The sequence below is a fragment of the Gorilla gorilla genome, chromosome Y (assembly GCF_029281585.2).
Source record: "Gorilla gorilla gorilla isolate KB3781 chromosome Y, NHGRI_mGorGor1-v2.1_pri, whole genome shotgun sequence".
Taxonomy (NCBI): Eukaryota; Metazoa; Chordata; class Mammalia; order Primates; family Hominidae; genus Gorilla; species Gorilla gorilla.
Genome location: NC_073248.2, coordinates 9569400 through 9588887, shown reverse-complemented (window position 1 = coordinate 9588887; position 19488 = coordinate 9569400). Strand labels below are relative to the sequence as shown.

The following is a 19488-nucleotide window of genomic DNA, read 5'->3' as shown; positions in this document are numbered from 1 at the left end:
ACCAAAGGGGGGTGGCTAGCCCGTGGTGTGAAACTTGTGGGGTGGGGAAAGCAAGCTTACAGAAGCAGAACAAACACAGTTAATCAAACTGTGACAGGTCTTGTAACTCAGGCATGTCTTGTGACCTTTGCCATCCTGCACAGATGGGAAAAACAGGACCTTACAAAATCCTTGCAAACTTGCAGAAATAGTTACAAAAATAGTTATACAAGCAGAACAAAGAATGATGGCATGGGGAGAGAATTTCAGGAAGACACTGATAAGAACTTGTTTCTCTTGTCCCTGTTTTTGGAACCCATTTCTTCAGGGCCCCTACCTGGCCTTGCAGGTAATGTTATCACAGCTGCAGCTGGACTTTGGAGTGAGTCAGCCTGGTCAGCGAAGGACTTGTTTTTCTCTTTACTTGTTTTTCTTATATTTCCTGCTTCATGAGCAAGAAACAACAAGCTTTACCTTCACAGTAGAAGAGTCCAGCAGAATAAAGATGGAAGCAGAGGGAGCGAATCTAAACCTATGGACAGATTCATCTTGGAAACCCTAAGTGAGGCTAAAGGTGAGTGTCTAGCTGATACTAGAAAGTCATTATGACTAATTCTAACTGTTGGAGTGCAAAAGTCAGTCTCAAAGCTAACAGCCAGTACTAGGAAACAGAAACAAAGTAACAAGAAACTCTTATAGCAGCAGAGTTCTCCTAAATAATTCCATTGCCTGGTATTTTTCATCATTAATCTACTTAGAAAGAAAATTGGGCCTTTTTAAATTATTATTATGATGAAGTGCTCATAACATAAAATTTTCCACCATAATCATTTTTAAGTGTACAATTCAGTACTTTTAAATGCCTTCACATTGTTGACGTAACCTGTTTCTAGAACTTTATCTTGTAAAACAGAAACGCTATACCTATTAAAACAACTTCTCCCTATTTTCCCCTCCCCACAGTCCTGTCAACCATCACCTACATACTGTCTCCCTGAATTTGACTATTCCAGGGACTTCATATAGACGGAATCATGCTGTATTTGTTCTTTTATGTCTGGCTTATTTTACTTAACACTGTTTTTACTGTAAGTCCAGTTGTAGCATATGTCAGAATTATATGCTATTTTAAGGCTGAATAATATTCCATTTTAAGTATATTTCATATTTTGTTTATCCATTCATCTCTTAATGGAAATGTGAATTGTTTCCACCTTTTGCAGTTGTGCATATTCATGCCATAAATATTTATGTCCAAATATCTGTGAGCCAGGCTTTCAATTATTTGGGGTATATATGTAATCTTGGAATTGCTGAATCATTTTCCACATCAGCTGCACCATTTTGTACTTTCACTAGCAATTCATAATGTCCATTTTCTCCACATTTTTCCCAACACTTATTTGCTCTTAAAAGTAAGTATTAATTTGTATGAAATGGTATCTCATTGTAGCTTTAATCTGCATTTCCCTAATGGACAATGATGTTGAGAATCTTTTCATGTGCTTATTGATGATTTGTATATCTTCTTTGGTGAGAAATGTCCATTCAAACCCTTAGCCTATTTTTAATTGGTTTTTCTTGTTGAGTTGTAGGAGTTATTTATATATTCTGGATATTAGTTTCTTATCAGATGAATGATTGACAGATATTTTCCCTATTTATGGATTGCCTTTTCACTCTGTTGGTAGTGTTTTTAGGTATTCAGAAGTTTCTAATTTTGTCCAGCTTACATATTTTTTATTTTGCCGGGTGTAGTGGCTTAAACCTGTAATCCCAGCACTTCGGGAGGTCGAGGTGGGCAGATGACCTGAGGTTGGGAGCTTGAGACTGGAGTCACCAACATGGAGAAACTCTGTCTTTACTAAAAAGCAAAATTAGCTGGTCGTGGTGGCACATGCCTATAATCCCAGCTAATCCCAGATTCTCTCGAGGGAGGAGAATTGCTTGAACCCAGGAGGCAGAGGTTGCAGTGAGCCAAGATTGTGCTATTGCACGCCAGCCTGGGCAACAACAGCAAAACTCCATTTCAAAAAAAAGATATTCTGAAGTATTTTATTATTTTGGATTCTATTTTAAATAGGATTATTTTCTTAATTTCCTTTTCAGATTATTCAGTGCCAATATATGAAAATATGACTTATTTGTATGTATTGAATGTCTAACAGTTTGTGTATTTTTTTGTGTAATCTTTATGTTTTCAACATAAAGGTTTACGCCATTAGCAAATTAAGATGATTTCATTAATCTTTTACAATTTAGATGCCTGTTTTTTTTTCCTTGCCAATTGACGTGCCTTAAATTTCCAGTACACTGTTAAATAGCAGTAATTTAGATAGGCACCTCTGGCACAGTGGCTCACACTGTAATCCCAGCACTTTCGGAGGCCAAGGCAGATGGATCACTTGAGGCCAGGAGTTCAAATTCAACTTTTCCTTTTTTGCAGAATTTCTGTGTACTATTTACCAATGATCTAAAATGCAACATATTGTAGTGTAAACCTAAAAAAACAAACAGAGAGACTCTTTAAAAGAAAAGGTGTTTATTTGGAAAAGGAAAATTGCAAGCAATGCACAAGCTATAGTAAACTAGGTGCACATTGAGAGCAGTAAAGGAAGACAAAGGAGCTTTAAAGTAGTAAATGAGGAGGATTACATAACTGTTATGAAATAACTATCCCTGGCTACAAAGATCAGTAACACAGGTGTCTGGGTAAGTCAAAAAGAAAAGTAACAAACATAATGCTAGTCTGAGGTTGAATAGGCAGTTGTTGGCAGATGTCTTGTGGAAATTTTTTTGTGGAAATTTTTTTTATAAGTTTGTGATATGGTTCCGATCTGTGTTCCCACCCAAATCTCACACCGAATTGAAATCTTCAGTATTGAAGCAAGGGCCCTTTTTGGGGGTGATTGGATCATGGGGGCAGTTGCTCACAATCCCCCTTTGGTGCTGTCATTCTGATAGTGAGCTCTCCTGTGATATGGTTGTTTAAAAGTGTGTGCCACTTTCCCCTCTCTCTCTGGATCCTGCTCCAGCCATGTGAGACACTTGTATCTGCTTTGCCTTCTGCCATGAGTTAAAGCTCCCTGAGGCCTCCCCAGAAGCACATGCTTCCATGCTTCCTGTGCAGCCTGCAGAACTGTGAACCAATTAAACCTCTGTTCGTTATAAATTACCCAGTCTCAGGCATTTCTTTAGAGCAATATGAGAACAGACTAATAGTGATACTAACAATCACTTGGTCCAGTAACCTTTAAATCCTGGTATCCAGAATTCTGCATAGTAGTTTAAACGGGCTTGAAATTAGTTTAAATAAGACCACTTAAATGGACTAATAGTTTGTGATGGACATTGTGCAAGGTTGTAGTTTTGTAGAGTCTTCTTTGCTATCACGCATACAAGTATGAGAAACCTATATTCCTGGCCTTTCCTGGCTCCATTTGTTAGGAATTTTTTTTTTAACGTTAGGGACTCCATTTTTAATCTAACAGCTTTCACGGTATACATGTGTAATATTGTCAACGTAAAGTAATTTGCTTCTAAGTGTCAGATAAAAATAATCAGTGAGAAGGTCCAAAGTTGGGGGAAATAAAGAATGTGGCTTTACTACAGTATCAACCACTAACTATGTGACTTTAACTGGCAGCCTCAATTCTCATATTTATAAAACAACATACTGAAAAGTATTCATGTTAATACCTTTTTCCCACATTATACATTTTCAAATGAATACTATCCACAAATCTAATATGCCAAAGTGATCAAAAGCCTGCTGCTAACTAAAAAAAAGCGTATAAAAAATAATAAACCAAGAAAAAAAAGGCAGCTGATATGGCTAGGTGTGCACATGTAGGATTATTTTCTCCCATCATGCTATTAACTATCCACGACCACCTTACGGTTTCATTGTACTGAACCCTGTTTAAACTACCTCTGCAGAATCCTGTGTGCCAGTGAGAGGTGACAGCACGCTGGCAGTCCTCAGAGCCCTCGCTTGCTCTCCGCACCTCCCCTGCCTGGGCTCCCACTTTGGTGGCATTTGAGGAGTCCTTCAGTCCCCCCACTGCACTGTGGGAGCCCATTTCTGGGCTGGCCAAGGCCAGAGCCCACTCCCTCAGCTTGCAGGGAGGTGTGGAGGGAGAGACACGAGCAGGAACCGGGGCTGTGTGCGGCACTTGCGGGCCAGCTGGAGTTCCGGGTGGGCGTGGGCTTGGTGGGCCCCGCACTCGGAGCAGCCAGCCAGCCCTGCTGGCCTCGGGCAATGGCGGACTTAGCACCCGGGCCAGTGGCTGCGGAGGGTGTACTGGGTCCCTCAGCAGTGCCGGCCCACCGGCGCTGCGCTGGATTTCTCACCGGGCCTTGGCTGCCTTCCCACGGGACAGGGCTCTGGACCTGCAGCCCGCCATGCCTGAGCCTCCCACCCCCTCCGTGGGCTCCTGTGCAGCCCGAGCCCCGACGAGCGCCACCCCCTGCTCCACGGTGCCCACTCCCATCGACCACCCAAGGGCTGAGGAATGCGAGCACAAGGCGCAGGACTGGCAGGCAGTTCCACCTGCAGCCTCAGTGTGGGATCCACTGCGTGAAGCCAGCTGGGCTCCTGAGTCTGGTGGGGACATGGAAAACCTTTATATCTAGCTCAGGGATTGTAAATACACCAATCAGCACCCTGTGTTTAGCTCAAGGTTTGTGAGTGCACCAATCGACACTCTGTAGCTGCTCTGGTGAGGACGTGGAAGAACTTTTATGTCTAGCTCAAGGATTGTAAATACACCAATCAGCACTCTGTATCTAGCTCAAGGTTTGTAAACACACCAATCAGCACCCTGTGTTTAGCTCAAGGTTTGTGAGTGCACTAATCCACACTATCTAGCTGCTCTGGTGGGGCCTTGGAGAACCTTTATGTCTAGCTCAGGGATTATAAATACACCAATTGGCACTCTGTATCTAGCTCAAGGATTGTAAACGCACCAATCAGCGCCCTAACAAAACAGGCCACTTGGCTCTACCAATCAGCAGGATGTGGGTGGGGCCAGATAAGAGAATAAAAGCAGGATGCCGGAGCCAGCATTGGCAACCCGCTCAGGTGCCCTTCCACACTGTGGAAGCTTTGTTCTTTTGCTCTTTACAATAAATGTTGCTACTGCTCACTCTTCGGCTCCACACTGTGTTTATGAGCTGTAACACTCACCGCGAAGATCTGCAGCTTCACTCCTGAGCCCAGCGAGACCAAGAACCAACCAGGAGGAACGAACAACTCCAGACGCTCTACCTTAAGAGCTGTAACACTCGCCGCAAAGGTCTGCAGCTTCACTCCTGAGCCAGCGAAACCACGAACCCACCAGAAAGAAGAAACTCCGAACACATCTCAACATCAGAAGGGACAGACTCCAGATGCGCCACCTTAAGAGCTGTAACACTAACTGTGAGGGTCCACGGCTTCATTCTTGAAGTCAGTGAGACCAAGAACCCACCAATTCTGGACACACCAGAACATTATTGGTGAGAAAAATTAAACATTATTGGACCTAAAACTACTTCATAGAAATACTTCCACCTTTCTAGTCCAATTGAGGAAAGTTTTCACTCACTGAATAATTAAAGAAAAATTAAATTCTTTGTAGTATTTTTAATTGTGGGAAACAATTTAACATTTTACTAATTTCTAAGTATACAGTTCACTAGTGTTAACTGTATTCACACTGTTGTGCAGTAGATAGTCACACTGTTGTGCAGTAGATCTATAAAGCTTTTCTTGACAAGTTATAAATGTATATATTAATGGGGTACAAAATGATGCTTTCATACATGTGTATGTTGTAGAAAAATTAAATGAAGCTTATTAACATATCCATTACTTCATACACTTACTCTTTTTATGAGAACATTTAAAACCTACTTTTAGCAATTTTAAGGTATACATTATTATTAACTACAGTTATAGTATAAAATGTATTACTTATTTCTCTTATCTAAGTAATACTTTGTGCCCTTGACCAATGTCTGCCCATTGCCTATATGCTCCTACCCCAAGGCCATTATATTCTCTGCTTTGATAAGTTCAATTTTTAATATTTCCACATATAAGTGAATATATGCAGTATTTGTCTTTCTGTACCTACCTTATTTCTCTTAATATAATAGCTAGTAGGTTTATTTATGCTGTCACAAATGCCAGAAGTTCGTTTTGTTAAAGGCTTAATCGTATTTTCTTGTGTAGATACACCACATTTTCTGTATTCCTTTATTTGTTAATGGATATTTAAGTTGATTTTATATCTTGGCTATTATGAATAATGACTGCGGTGAACATGGAAGTGCACATAACTCTTCCACATGCTGATTTCAATTTCCTTGGATAAATACCCAGAACTGGAATTGTTAGATCATGTGTAAGGAAGGATAACCTGCATCATAAAAGAAGGAAGATCTCAAATAAGAACCTACTGTTTTACCTCAAGAAATTAGAAAAGTAAGAACAATCTAAGCCAAAAGTTAGCAGAAAGATGAGAAAAGAAATAAAATAGGACTAGAAAAACATTTTAAAAGATTAACAAAACTGAGATTTAACTTACTGAAAAATAAGCAAATTTGATAAATCTTTACACTAAGAAAAAAATGAAAGAAGACTAAAATAAATAAAACCAGAAATAAGAGGGGACATTACATCTTATATCACAAAGGTACAAAGATTATGAAACTATTACAAACCAAAAATTTTATACCAAACAATGAGGTAACATAGAAGAAATGAATAAATTCATAGAAATATAAAACCTATCAAAGATGAACATGAAGAAATAAAAAATGAACAAACCAAATTATTAGTAAGGAAACTGAATCAGTAATAAACACTTTCCCATCATCAAGGTTGTGGTGAGCAGTGATCTCACCACTTCACTCCAATGTGGGTGACAGAGCAAGACCCTGTCTCAAAAAACAAGAAAAGTCTTTCATCAAAGCAAATCCCAAGATTTGATGGCTTCTGTGTGAATTCTACCACATAATTTAAGGAAAACTAACGCCAATCCCTTGCCAACCCCTTCCAAAAAGTTAAAGAAGATGCAATACTTTCAAACTTATTTTCTAAGGCTAGAATTACCCTAAACCCAAGCCAAACAAGAATATCACAAGGAAAGAAAATATAGGCCAATATTCCTGATAAACATAGATGCAAACTGTCTCAAACAAATGCTAGCAGACTAAAAGACAGCATGTTAAAAGGACATTTGCCATGATCAATTGAGATTTATCCCTGGGATGCAAGAATGATTTCATATATACACATGAATATATGTAATATATAACATTAACAGAATGAAGGGCAAAACCATATGATCATCTCAATAGATGCAGACAGGCTTTGACAAAATTCCACATCTTTTTATAATAAAAATCTCAACAAATTAGGAATGTAACTCAACACAATAAAGGCCATATATATTACTAACTTGCAGCCACATTATACTCAGAAGCTTTTCCCCAAAGATCAGGAATGAGACAAGGACGTCTACTCTCACCACTCTTATTCACTACAGTACGGGAAGTGATAGCCAGAGCAATCAGGTAAAAATAAATAAATGTCATCTAAATTGGAAAGAAATAAGTGAAACTATCTCTATTCACTGATGATATGATCTTATATATATTGAAGTCTGGCGATGCTGCCATTTTTGATAGGGTTCCTGACAAGCCCCTGTGAATGTGGACTTTTTCTAACTATCCTCTGGGCCATTTTGCTGTTCATGATATGAGACAGACAGTTGCTGTGTATATCATCAAAGCAGTGGACAAGAGGGCTGCTGGAGCTGGCAAGGTCCTCAGTTCTTCCCAAAAGTCTCAGAAGGCTAAATGAATGTTATCCTTAATACCTGCTACCCCAGTTTTAATCAGTGGTGGAAGAATAGTCTCAGAACTGTTTGTTTCAATTGGCCATTTAAGTTTAATAATGAAAGAATCATTAATGAAAATAATGCATCATAAAACTTGAGAAGGAAAGTAGAGTGTATTATGGGTCACTGGTAGGGAGAGTGTTGTTTGTTCGTCACTGAATTTTTTTTTTTTTTTTTTTTTTTTTTTTTTGCATATGGCAGTTTTCAGTTACTGGGTTTAAAAACCAGTACTATTTAATTGAAACAACTTGAATAAAAATCTGTCACAGCATTTTGAGAACCATTAAAACAAAGTTTAATGAGAAAACACCAAAAAAAGAACCCAAAATATATTACAAACTATATTAATCAAAGCAGCATGACACAGCATATAAACAGACACACTGACCAAGGGAACAGAATAAAAACCTATGTATTTACCATAAGCTGACTTTCAGCTGACAGGAAAAAATAAATAAAAATAAGGAAAACAGCTTTTGTGGTGGCTCACATCTGTAATCCCACCACTTTGCAAGGCAGAGGCAGGAGCATAGCTTGAGACCAGCCTGAGAAACATAGTGAGACCCCCATTTCTACAAAAAAGCTTCTTAAAAATAATAATAAATTAGCCAACATAAGCAGCTAGGCTGAGGTGAGAGGATCTCTTGAGCCTGGGAGGTCAAGGCTGCAGTGAGCTGTGATCACTCCACTGCACTCCAGCCTGTGTGACAGAGCAAGGTCCTATCTCAAAACAAAACAAAACAAAACAAAACAGAACAAAAAAGCAGTTATTGATGTGACCTCAAACTTCAATAATTTACACAGTATTTCAACCTCATAGGATACAAAAGTGGTTTTAAAATCTGAGTAGGTATAGATGTCATACCTCCAGGCAACAGTGATAGTACTTCACTGGTAGCAGAAATGCCAAGCTACTCAAAGAGCTGCAACATTTCCAGCTGGTAGTATACTGGGGATTAAGCAGCTTTTGTCTGTATGTATTTCTTGTGTATATCCATGCATGAATACATGAATCCCCAAACATATATATATGGACATACATACTCAGAAACATATATATACATGTCATGTCATCTATCATCTACCAATATTCAAACACGTACCTTAAAATAAGGTAGAAATTTATTTAGAAATAAAAGCAGATATCAAAACAAAACAGGAATAATATATTAAACAAAATTTTATGAGCAAAAATATATATGTATAATAAAACAAAATCCATGAGGCCAACTTCATTTTGACTACCTAATAGCTACTGAGTATGGAAAAACTGTATTTCTAACATGATTTACATTAACTACCCCTGGGGCAGTTAATTTTAAAAAACAAAATACTCATGCAGTTACTCACACCACACCTTTTCCAACCTTTTGAGTTTTGCTTGCTGACTCTGCTTCTGAATTTTATTTACCTTTGAAGAATTTAACTCATGGGAGACCATACAAGATTTATGAAATGCACATTATTTACATGTGCATTAAAAAGTATACTTATTGAATGAAAACCTGCCCTGTAAAAAGCTTACATAAAAGTATGAATATGAACTATACATAAATGTATAAATATGAACTATTTAGGCCCTGCTTTACCTGCACTTTTTTTTTTTTTTTTTTTTTGAGATACAGTCTCACTTTGTGGCCAAGGCTGGAGTGCAGTGGCTCAATCTCCACTCACTGCAACCTCCACCTCCTGGTTTCAAGGGATTCTCCTGCCTCAGCCTCTGGAGTAGCTGGGACTACAGGTGCACATCACCATACCTGGCTACTTTTTTGTATTTTTAATAGAGACAGGGTTTCACTATGTTGGCCAGGCTGATCTCAAACTCCCGACCTCAGGTGATCTGCCCACCTTGGCCTCCCAAAGTGCTGGGATTACCGGCATGAGCCACCACATCCGACCTGTGAGTTTCTGGTTTGGTTTAGTTCTGTAATTTTTCACATAAAACACAATATGTTGCATAATTATTTTGTAACTTCCTTCAAGCGCTCTTTAGCAAAGATTCACAAACTTGAGAGTGCATCAGAATAAAGTCCTTAACTTTAAGGACTTGTTAAATCAGATCGCTGGGCTTATTGGTAGGAAAAATATTGGCAAATGAATTATGCCTGCCTAAAATCTCAAGTAACAGCAAAGAATGATGTCCATAAGATGGTATACTAGAACTCTCCAGGCCCTCATTCCACCACTGAGACACCAAGTTAAGAATAAACTGCAGACCAGAATATCTTTATGAGAGCTCTCAAGATCAGCTGAGAAACTACAGCACCCATGCCAAGTAAAATCAAGAAGGGACAGGAAGACTTATCAGATTATCAGTAATTTCTCAACAGAAACATTGCAGGCCAGAAGGCAGTGTGATGATACATTTAAAGTGCTGACATTTTAAAACTGCCAACCAAATAAACTGTACTGGCAAACTATCCTTCAAAAATGAGTAAAAAATAAAAGTTTCCCACATAATTCTTAAATAAAAAAAAGAAAAAGTAATGATAAATTTATGCTAATGAATAAACATAACCAAGTATGGAGGTTACAGCTAAAGAGGCACATATATGTGATTGAAGTTAAGTTTGTATCAATTTAAAATAGAATGTTATAAACTTTAAGATATTTAATTGCAATGATAATATTGTAAACATAATATATCCAGAATATACACAAAAGAAATGAGCAAGGAATCACTACCAAAAAAAAAAAAACTAAACACAAAGGAAGGCACTAAGACGTAAGCAGGAACAAAAAAGCTAAACAGAAAATAATTAACAAAATGGCAATAGTAAGTCCTTCCCCTATTATAATCTAATTTAAATGTAAATAGATTGAAATCTAAAAATAACATTGGAGTGTCCAGGTGCAGGGGCTCAGGCCTGTAATCCTAGCACTTTAGGAGGTCGAGGCCGATGGATCATTTGAGGCCAGGAGACTAGCCTGGCCAAAGTAGCAAAACCCAATCTCTACTAAAAATATAAAAATTAGCTGGGTGTGGTGGCACACAACTGTAATCCCAGCCCCTCAGGAGGCTGAGGCACAAGAATCACTTGAACCCAGGAGTAGGAGATTACAGTGAGCAGAGATTGTGCCACTGCACTCAAGGTGGGGTGATAGAGCAAGACTCCATCTCAAAAAAAAAAAAAAAAAGAGAGACTCTGTCTCAAAAAAAAAGAAGAAGAAGAAAGAAAATAACATTGTAACATTGGAGACTATTAATGACTGGCTATAAAACAACAAAAGAAAACAGAATCTAACTATATGTCATCTATCTTAGATCTAATGACATACATACTGAAGGTGAAATGATGAAAAAAGATAATTCAGGCAACAGTAACCAAAAAGAGCAGGAATGACTACAATAACAGATAAAATAGACTTCATGCAAAAAGCTATTCAAAGAGGCAAAAAAATGTTATATAATAATAAAAGGGTCAATTCAACAAGAAAATATTTAAAAATTTCAAAATTGAATCAGTAATAAATAGCCATCAACCAAAAAAAACGCCCAGGATGAGATGGATTCACAGCTGAATTCTAGTGGATGTAAGAAAGAGGAGCTGGTACCATTCCTGCTGAAACTAGTCCCAAAAAATTGAGGAAGAGGGAATCCTCCCTAGCTCTTTCTATGAAGCCATCATCATCCTGATACCAAAACCTGGCAGAGACACAACTAACAAAAAAAATTTCAGGCTAATATCCTTGATGAACATCAATGGAAAAATCCTTAACAAAATACTGGCAAACCGAATCCAGCATTAGATAAAAAAGCTGATTAATCAACTATACTCAAGTAGAGTTTATCTTCTGGGATGCAAGTTTGGTTCAACAAATACAAATTAAAAAATGTAAATTATCCCATAAACAGAACTAGAGACCAAAACTACAAGATCATCTCAATAGATGCAGAAAAGGCTGCTATAAAATTCAACACCACTTCACGATAAAAGCTCCTAATAAACTAGGTATTAAAGAAACACAACCCAAAATAACAAGAGCCATCTATGACTAACCCACAGCCAACGTCATACTGAATGGACAAAAGCTGAAAGCATTTCTCTTGAAAACTGGCACAAGACAAGGAGGCTCTCTCTCATCACTCTTATTCAACATAGTATTGGAAGTTCCGGCCAGGGCAGTAGGGCAAGAGAAAGAAATAAAGGGACTCCAAATAGGAAGAGAGGAAGTCAAACTATCCCTGTTTGCAGACAACATAATCCTAAATCTAGAAAACCTCATAGTCTTGGCCCAAAAGCTGATAAACAGCTTCAGCAAAATCTTAGGATACAGGGTCAACATATAGAAACTGCTAGCATTCCTATACACCAATAACAGTCAGGCCAACATCCAAATCAGGAACATGATTCCATTCACAACTGCCATGAAAAGAATGAAATACCTAGGAATACAGCTAATCATGGAGGTGAAAGATCTCTACAAGGATAACTACAAACCAGTGCTCAAAGAAATCAGAGATTACATAAATGGAAGAACAATCCATGCTCATGGATAAAGATGAATATTGTTAAAATGGCCATAATGTCCAAAGCAATTTATAGATTCAATGCTATTCCTATCAAACTACCAATGACATTCTTCACAGACTTGAAAAAAATATTTTAAAATTCATATGAAACCACAACAGAGCCTGAACAGCCAAGGCAATCCTAAGCAAAAAGAACAAAGCTGGAGGCATCACATTACCTGACTTCAAACTATACTACAGGGCTACAGTAACTAAAACAGCATGGTAATTCTATAAAAACAGACACATAGATCAATGGAACATAACAGATATCCCAGAAATAAGGCCACACACCTACAACTATCTGATCTTCAACAAAGCTGACAAAAACAAGGAATGGGAAAAGTACTCCCTATTCAATAAATGGTGCTGGGACAACTGATTAGCCATATAGATGGAAACTCTTTCTTTACACCATACACAAAACTCAAGTCAAGATGAATTAAAGGTTTACATATAAAACCCAAAACTGTAAAAACCCTGGAAGACAGCCTAGGCAATACCATTCTGGACATAGGAATGGGCAAAGATTTCATGAAAAAGACATCAAAAGCAAATGCAGCAAAACCAAAAATTGACAAATGGGATCTAATTAAATAGTTTCTCCACGGCAAAAGAAACTGTCAATTAAGTAAACAGACAACCTACAGAATGGGAGAAAATTTTTGCAAACTATATGTCTGACAAAGGTGTAATATCCAGCTCTATAAGGAACTTAAAACAAGAAAACAACCCTATTAAAAAGTGAGCAAAGGGTCAGGCATGGTGGCTCATGCCTGTAATCCCAGCACTTTGGGAGGCTGAGGTGGGTGGATCATGAGGTCAGGAGATCAAAACCATACTGACTAACATGGTGAAACCCCGTCTCTACTAAAAATACGAAAAAATTAGCCAGGCATGGTGACGGGCACCTGTAGTCCCAGCTACTCAGGAGGCTGAGGCAGGAGAATGGCGTGAACCCAGGAGGTGGAACTTGCAGTGAACTGAAATAGCGCTACTGCACTCCAGCCTGGGCGACAGAGCAAGACTCTGTCTCAAAAAAAAAAAAAAAAAAAAAAAAAAAAAAGCAAAGGACATGAACAGATGTTTTTCTAAAGAAGACATACATTCAGCCAACAAACGTGAGAAAAAGCTCAACATCACTAATCATTAGAGAAATGCAAATCAAAACCACAGTGAGAAACCAGTCACACCAGTCAGAGTGGCTATGATTAAGAAGTCAACAGATGTTGGCAAGGTTGTGGAGAAAATGACAGGCCCATACACTGTTGGTGTGAGTGTAAATTAAGTCAGCCATTGTGGAAAACAGTGTGGTGATTCCTCATAAAAGGAAAAATAGAACTACCATTCGACCCAGCAATCTCATTACTGGGTATATACCCAAAGAATTATAAATCCTTCTATCATAAAGACACATGCATGTGTATGTTCATTGCAGCACTTTTCACAATAGCAAACACATGGAATCAACCTAAATGTCCACCAATAGTAGACTGAATAAAGAAAATGTGGTACATATACACCATGGAATGCTATGCAGCCATATAAAAAGAACAGGATCAGGCTGGCCTCAGTGGCTCATGCCTATAATCCCAGCACTTTGGGAGGCCAAGGTGGGTGGATCACAAGGTTAGGAGTTCAAGACCAGCCTGGACAACATGGTAAAATCCTGTCTCTACTAAAAATACAAAAATTAGCCAGGCATGATTGTGTGCACCTGTAGTCCCAGCTACTTGGGAGACTGAGCCAGGAGAATCGCCTGAACCCAGCAGGCAGAGGTTGTGCCACTGCACTCCAGCCTGGGCAACAGAGTGAGACTCTGTCTCAAAAAAAAAAAAAAAAAAAAAAGAACAGGATCATGGATGGAGCTGGAGGCCATCATACTTAGCTAACTAATATAGGAACAGAAAACGAAATACTGCCATGTCCTCACTTATAAGTGGGAGCTAAATGATGAGAGCACATGGGCACATAGAGGAGAACAATACATATTGGGGCCTACCAGAGCGATGGAGGATGGGAGCGGGGAAAGGATCAGGAAAAACAAGTAATAGGTACTCAACTTAATGCCTGGGTGATGAAATAATCTGTACAACAAACCCCCATGAAACAAGTGTACCTATGTGATAAACCTGCACATGAACTTAAAATAAAAATTAAAAGAAGATATAACAATTATATCTGCACTAAATATCAGAGCTCTTAACTATGTGATAAAAATGTTGACAGAAATAAAAACAAGAAACAAAGACAATAATATAGGAGGCATCATTAGACCATTTTCAATAATGGGTAGAAAAATCAAACAGAAAATCAATGGGGAAACAGGACTGGTAAAATGCTGTACACCAATTGGACATACCAGATATATAGAGAACATGCCACACAACCACAGCAGAATATACAGTATTCTAAAGTGCACATTGAACATTCTCTAGAATAGACCATATATTTGGTCACAAAACAAGTTTAACAAATTTTAAAAGCAAATTATACAAAGTGTGTTTTCTGAGCACAATATGATGCACTAAAAATCAAGAGCAATGGGAAAACTGGAAAATTCACAAATGTGTGGAAACCAAGCAACAAACTGTTAACCAATGGAAAGCCTGGCACAATAGCACTCACTTGTAGTCCCAGCTACTTGGGAGGCTGAGTTGGAAGTAAGAGTTCTCAAGCCCTGGAGCTGAAGGCCAGCCTAGACAACAGAGCAAAAGCCAGTGTCAAAAACAAAACCACACAACCAATGAGGCAAAAGAAGTTACAAGAAAAATTACCTTGACACACACTAAAATGAAAGCACAATATATGGGACACACAACATGAGATACAATCAAAGTAGTTGCAGAGAGGTAAATTTACAGCTGTAAATACATCTATCAAAAAAGAAAAAAGACCTCAAACCAACTACCTAACAATATCACATGTACTCCAAAATGTGTACAAACAATATCACATGTACTCCAAAATATGTATAACTATTATACGTTATTTAAAAATAAGGGGCCGGGTGCGATGGCTCATGCCTGTAATCTCAGCACTTTGGGAGGCCAAGGCAGGCGGATCATAAGGTCAGGAGATCAAGACAATCCTGGCTAACATGGTGAAACCCTGTCTCTACTAAAAATACAAAAAAAATACAAAAAAAAAAAAAAATTAGCCAGCGTGGTGGCGGGCACCTGTAGGCCCCCTACTGGAGAGGTTTAGGCAGGAGAATGGTGTGAACCTAGGAGGCAGATCTTGCAGTGAGCCAAAAATCACACCACTGCACTCCAGCCTGGGTGACAGAGCGAGACTCCATTTAAAAAAAAAAAAAAGCTTAATCGTAGAAAAATCAACAAAACTGAATTCATTTTTTGAAAAGATGAATAACATTGGCAAATTTTGCCTACATTAAGAAAAAGACTCAAATAACTGAAGTTAGAAATGAAAGAAGGGTAATTCAAGTGATGCCACAGAAATGAAAAGGAGTAAAGAGAACACAATGAATAGAAATTACACCAAGGAATTGGATAAATCAGAAGGAATAGGCTGGGTGTGGTGGCCCATGCCTGGAATCCCAGCACTTTGGGAGGCCAAAGCAGGTATTACCTGAGGTCAGTTTGAGACCAGCCTGGCCAACATGGTGAAACCCCATCTCTACTAAAAATACAAAAAATTTACTCAGGGGTGGTGACGCACACCTGTAATCCCAGTTACTCGGGAGGCTGAGGTAGAAGAATTGCTTGAGTCCAGGAGCCAGAGGTTGCAGTAAGCAGACATAGTGCCACTGTACTCCAGCCTGGGCGGCAGAGTGAGATTCTGTCTTTAAAAAAAAAAAAAAAATACATTGCTAGAAACACACAACCTTCCATGAGTAAATAGAAAGAAATACCAGTAACTAGTAAGATTGAATCAGAAATAAAAATCTGAACAAAGAACAGCCCACAGTGAGATGGCTTCACTGGAGAATTCTATCAAACATTTAAAAATAATTTTATGCAGCCACAATAAAGAATGCAATCATGTCCTTGTGGCAACAGGGTTGCAGCTAGAGGCCATTATCATAAGGAAACTAATGCAGAAACAGAAAACCAAATGTCACATGTTCTGACTTATAGTGGGAACTAAATCATAGGTTAATATGAACATAAAGATAGAAGTAACACATACTGAGGTCTCCAAAAGAAGGGAGTAAAGGAGTGGGGCAAGGGCTGAGAAACTTCCTACTGGGTACTATCTTCACTATGTGGCTGATGGGATCAATAGAAGCCCAAATCTCAACACTACACATACACCCTTATAGCAAACCTGTACAAAGACACCTGAATCTAAGATAAAAATGAATTTTTTTTAAAAAAAAGAAATTAACAATAATCCTAAAGGAGGAAGCACTCTGAAATTCATATAAAGATGCCAGTATTACATTGCTATCAAAACCAGATAAAGACATAAACAAGGCTAGGTATGGTGGCTTATGCCTATATTCTCAGCATCTTGGGAGATTAAGATGGGGATTGCTTGAGTCCAGAAGTTTGTGACAAGTCTGGGCAATTTAGGGAAACCCTGTCTCTACAAAAAAATTGTAAAAAGTTAGTTAGGCACGATAGCACTGGCAGTCCTAGCTATTCAGATGGCAGGATAGTTGAACCTAGGGGTTCAAGGTTACAGTCAGCTGCAATCACACCACTGCACTACAGTGCAGTGCAGTGCTCTGTTGGCTGGGCAACAGAGCAAGACCCTGTGTCCAAAAAGTAATTTTTTTTAAACACATAAAAAGAAAATCACAGACCAGTATCACTAACAAAAATCTATGCAAAAATTCTCAGTAAAATACAAGCAGGTTGAATTTAACAGCACATTATAAGGATTATAGACTGGGCGTGGTGGCTCAAGCCTGTAATCCCAGCATTTTGGAGGCCAAGGTGGGTGGATCACTTCAGGTCAGGAGTTCGAGACCAGCCTGGCCAACGTGGTAAAACCCTGCCTCCACTAAAAACACAAAAATTAGCCAGATGTGGTAGCCCAGGTGCAGTGGCATGCGCCAGTAATCCCAGCTACTTGAGAGGCTGAGTCAGGGGAATCACTTGACCTTGGGAGGTGGAGGTTGCAGTGAACCGAGATCACACCACTGCACTCCAGCCTGGGCAGCAGAGCAAGACTCCATCTCCAAAAAATAAAAAAATAAACAATTACATAAGCCAGGTGCAGTGGCTCACACCTGTAATCCTAGCACTTTGGGAGGCCGAGGCGGATAGATCACCTGAAGTCAAGAGTTCAACACCAGCCTGGACAACATGGTGAAACCTTATCTCTATTAAAAATACAAAAATTAGCTGGGAGTGGTAGCAGATGTCTGTAATCCCAGCTACTCGGGAGGCTGAGTAAGGCAGGACTATCTCTTCAACCCAGGAGGTGGAAGTTGCAGTGAGCTAAGATCACGCCATTGCACTCAAGCCTGGGCAACACGGAAAAAAATCGGTCTCAAAACAAAAACAAAAACAAAAATAATTATATACCATTACCAGTAAGATTTCACTGGATTTTAAGAATGGTTCAGCAAAACCTTTTAATACATCATGTTAACAAAAATAAAGGACAAAGGCTAATTTCAATTTACATAAAAAAAGCATGTGACAAGATTCCACACCTTTTCATTATAAAGTACACTTAGGGAAGAAGGGAGAACCCTCAACATAATGATGGCAGTTATTTTTATTTATTTATTTATTTTGAGATGGAGTCTTGCTCTGTCACCCAGGCTGGAGTGCAGCGGTGCGACCTCACCTTACTGCAACAACCTCCTCCCAGGTTCAAGTCATTCTCATGCTTCAGCCTCTTGAGCAGCTGGGATTACAGACATGTGCCAGAACGCCCAGCTAATTTTTGTATTTTTAGTAGAGACATAGTTTCATTATGTTGGCCAGGCTAGTCTCAAATTCCTGACCTCAAGCCAACCACCTGTCTCAGCCTCTTAAGAGTGCTAGCATTATAGGTATGAGCCACCATGACTACCCGGGGCAATTTTATTTATTCTTGAGACGAAGTCTCCCTCTTTCACCCAGGCTGGAGGGAAGTGGCACGATCTTGGCTCACTGTAACCTCTGCTCCCTGGGTTCAAGCGATTCTCCTGCCTCGGCCTCCCGACTAACTGGAGTTATAAGCACCTGCCACCACACCCAGTTGTTTTTGTATTTTTAGTAGAGACGGGTTTTCACCATGTTGGCCAGGCTGGTTTCGAACTGCTGACCTCAGGTGATCTACCCGCCTCAGCCTCCCAAAGTGCTGGGATTACAGGTGTGAGCCACCACTCCCAGCCAGCAATTATTTTTAAAAGCCCACAGGTAACACCTTATTTGATGGTGAAAGGCTGAAAACTTTTCTCTAAAATTAAGGAGGCAAGGCTGCGAAGTGAAATAAGCCAGTCACAAAAAAAATGCTGTATGATTCTAATAAAGTAGTCAAATTCATAGAAACATTACCAGGGCCTGGGCATCAGTGGAGAAAGGAAAGTTGTTTAACGGACGTTGAGTTTCAAATACGAAAGTTAAGAAACATTCACAACAATGTAAATATTCTTAGTACTACTAATGATATACACTTAAAATGGTTTAAATGGGAAATTGTATTTTTTTTTTCACAATGAAACCAACTGACTGCTGGTGCCTATGCACAATTTTTTTATGTAGTAGGTCTAGGATGAGCCCAAGATTTTATGTATCTAACAAGATTCAAGTAATGCTGATGTTGACCTGGCCCAGCTTCAAAAACCAGTGCTCCGAAATATCATAGCTTTAAGATATTGGTCATAATGCTTAACGCTTTTCTTTACAAAAACCCTAGAATTCCTGAGAAGTTAAAAAATAATAAAAATTTTTAAAAAATCAAATTGACATTGACATTGCCAGAAAACCAGTCAGTAAATTATCTTAGGTGAAATCACAGGCCTGATTGGTACGTTTATTTAGATTTTCTAACACAACTAAGTTATTCATGATCTTATCTGGCTTACAACTCTGGCCAGTGACATTCACCATATTTTTTTTAACATTTTAATGGCTTTAATTATTTACTGTTTGAACCATTAGACAAACACATTCCTACAGAGTTGAAGAACTGCAGAATCTT

At 38.8% G+C, this 19488-nt stretch overlaps 1 long non-coding RNA gene across 1 annotated transcript in view; it reads left to right on the top strand.

Annotated features, from left to right (window-relative positions):
* The first annotated feature begins 239 nt into the window (after positions 1 to 239).
* LOC134757954 (uncharacterized) overlaps positions 240 to 19488 on the top strand; it is a 35907-nt gene continuing 16658 nt past the window's right edge. The window contains exon 1 of the long non-coding RNA XR_010132637.1: positions 240 to 553. This is a non-coding gene — a long non-coding RNA (uncharacterized lncRNA). The remainder of the gene's footprint in view (positions 554 to 19488) is intronic.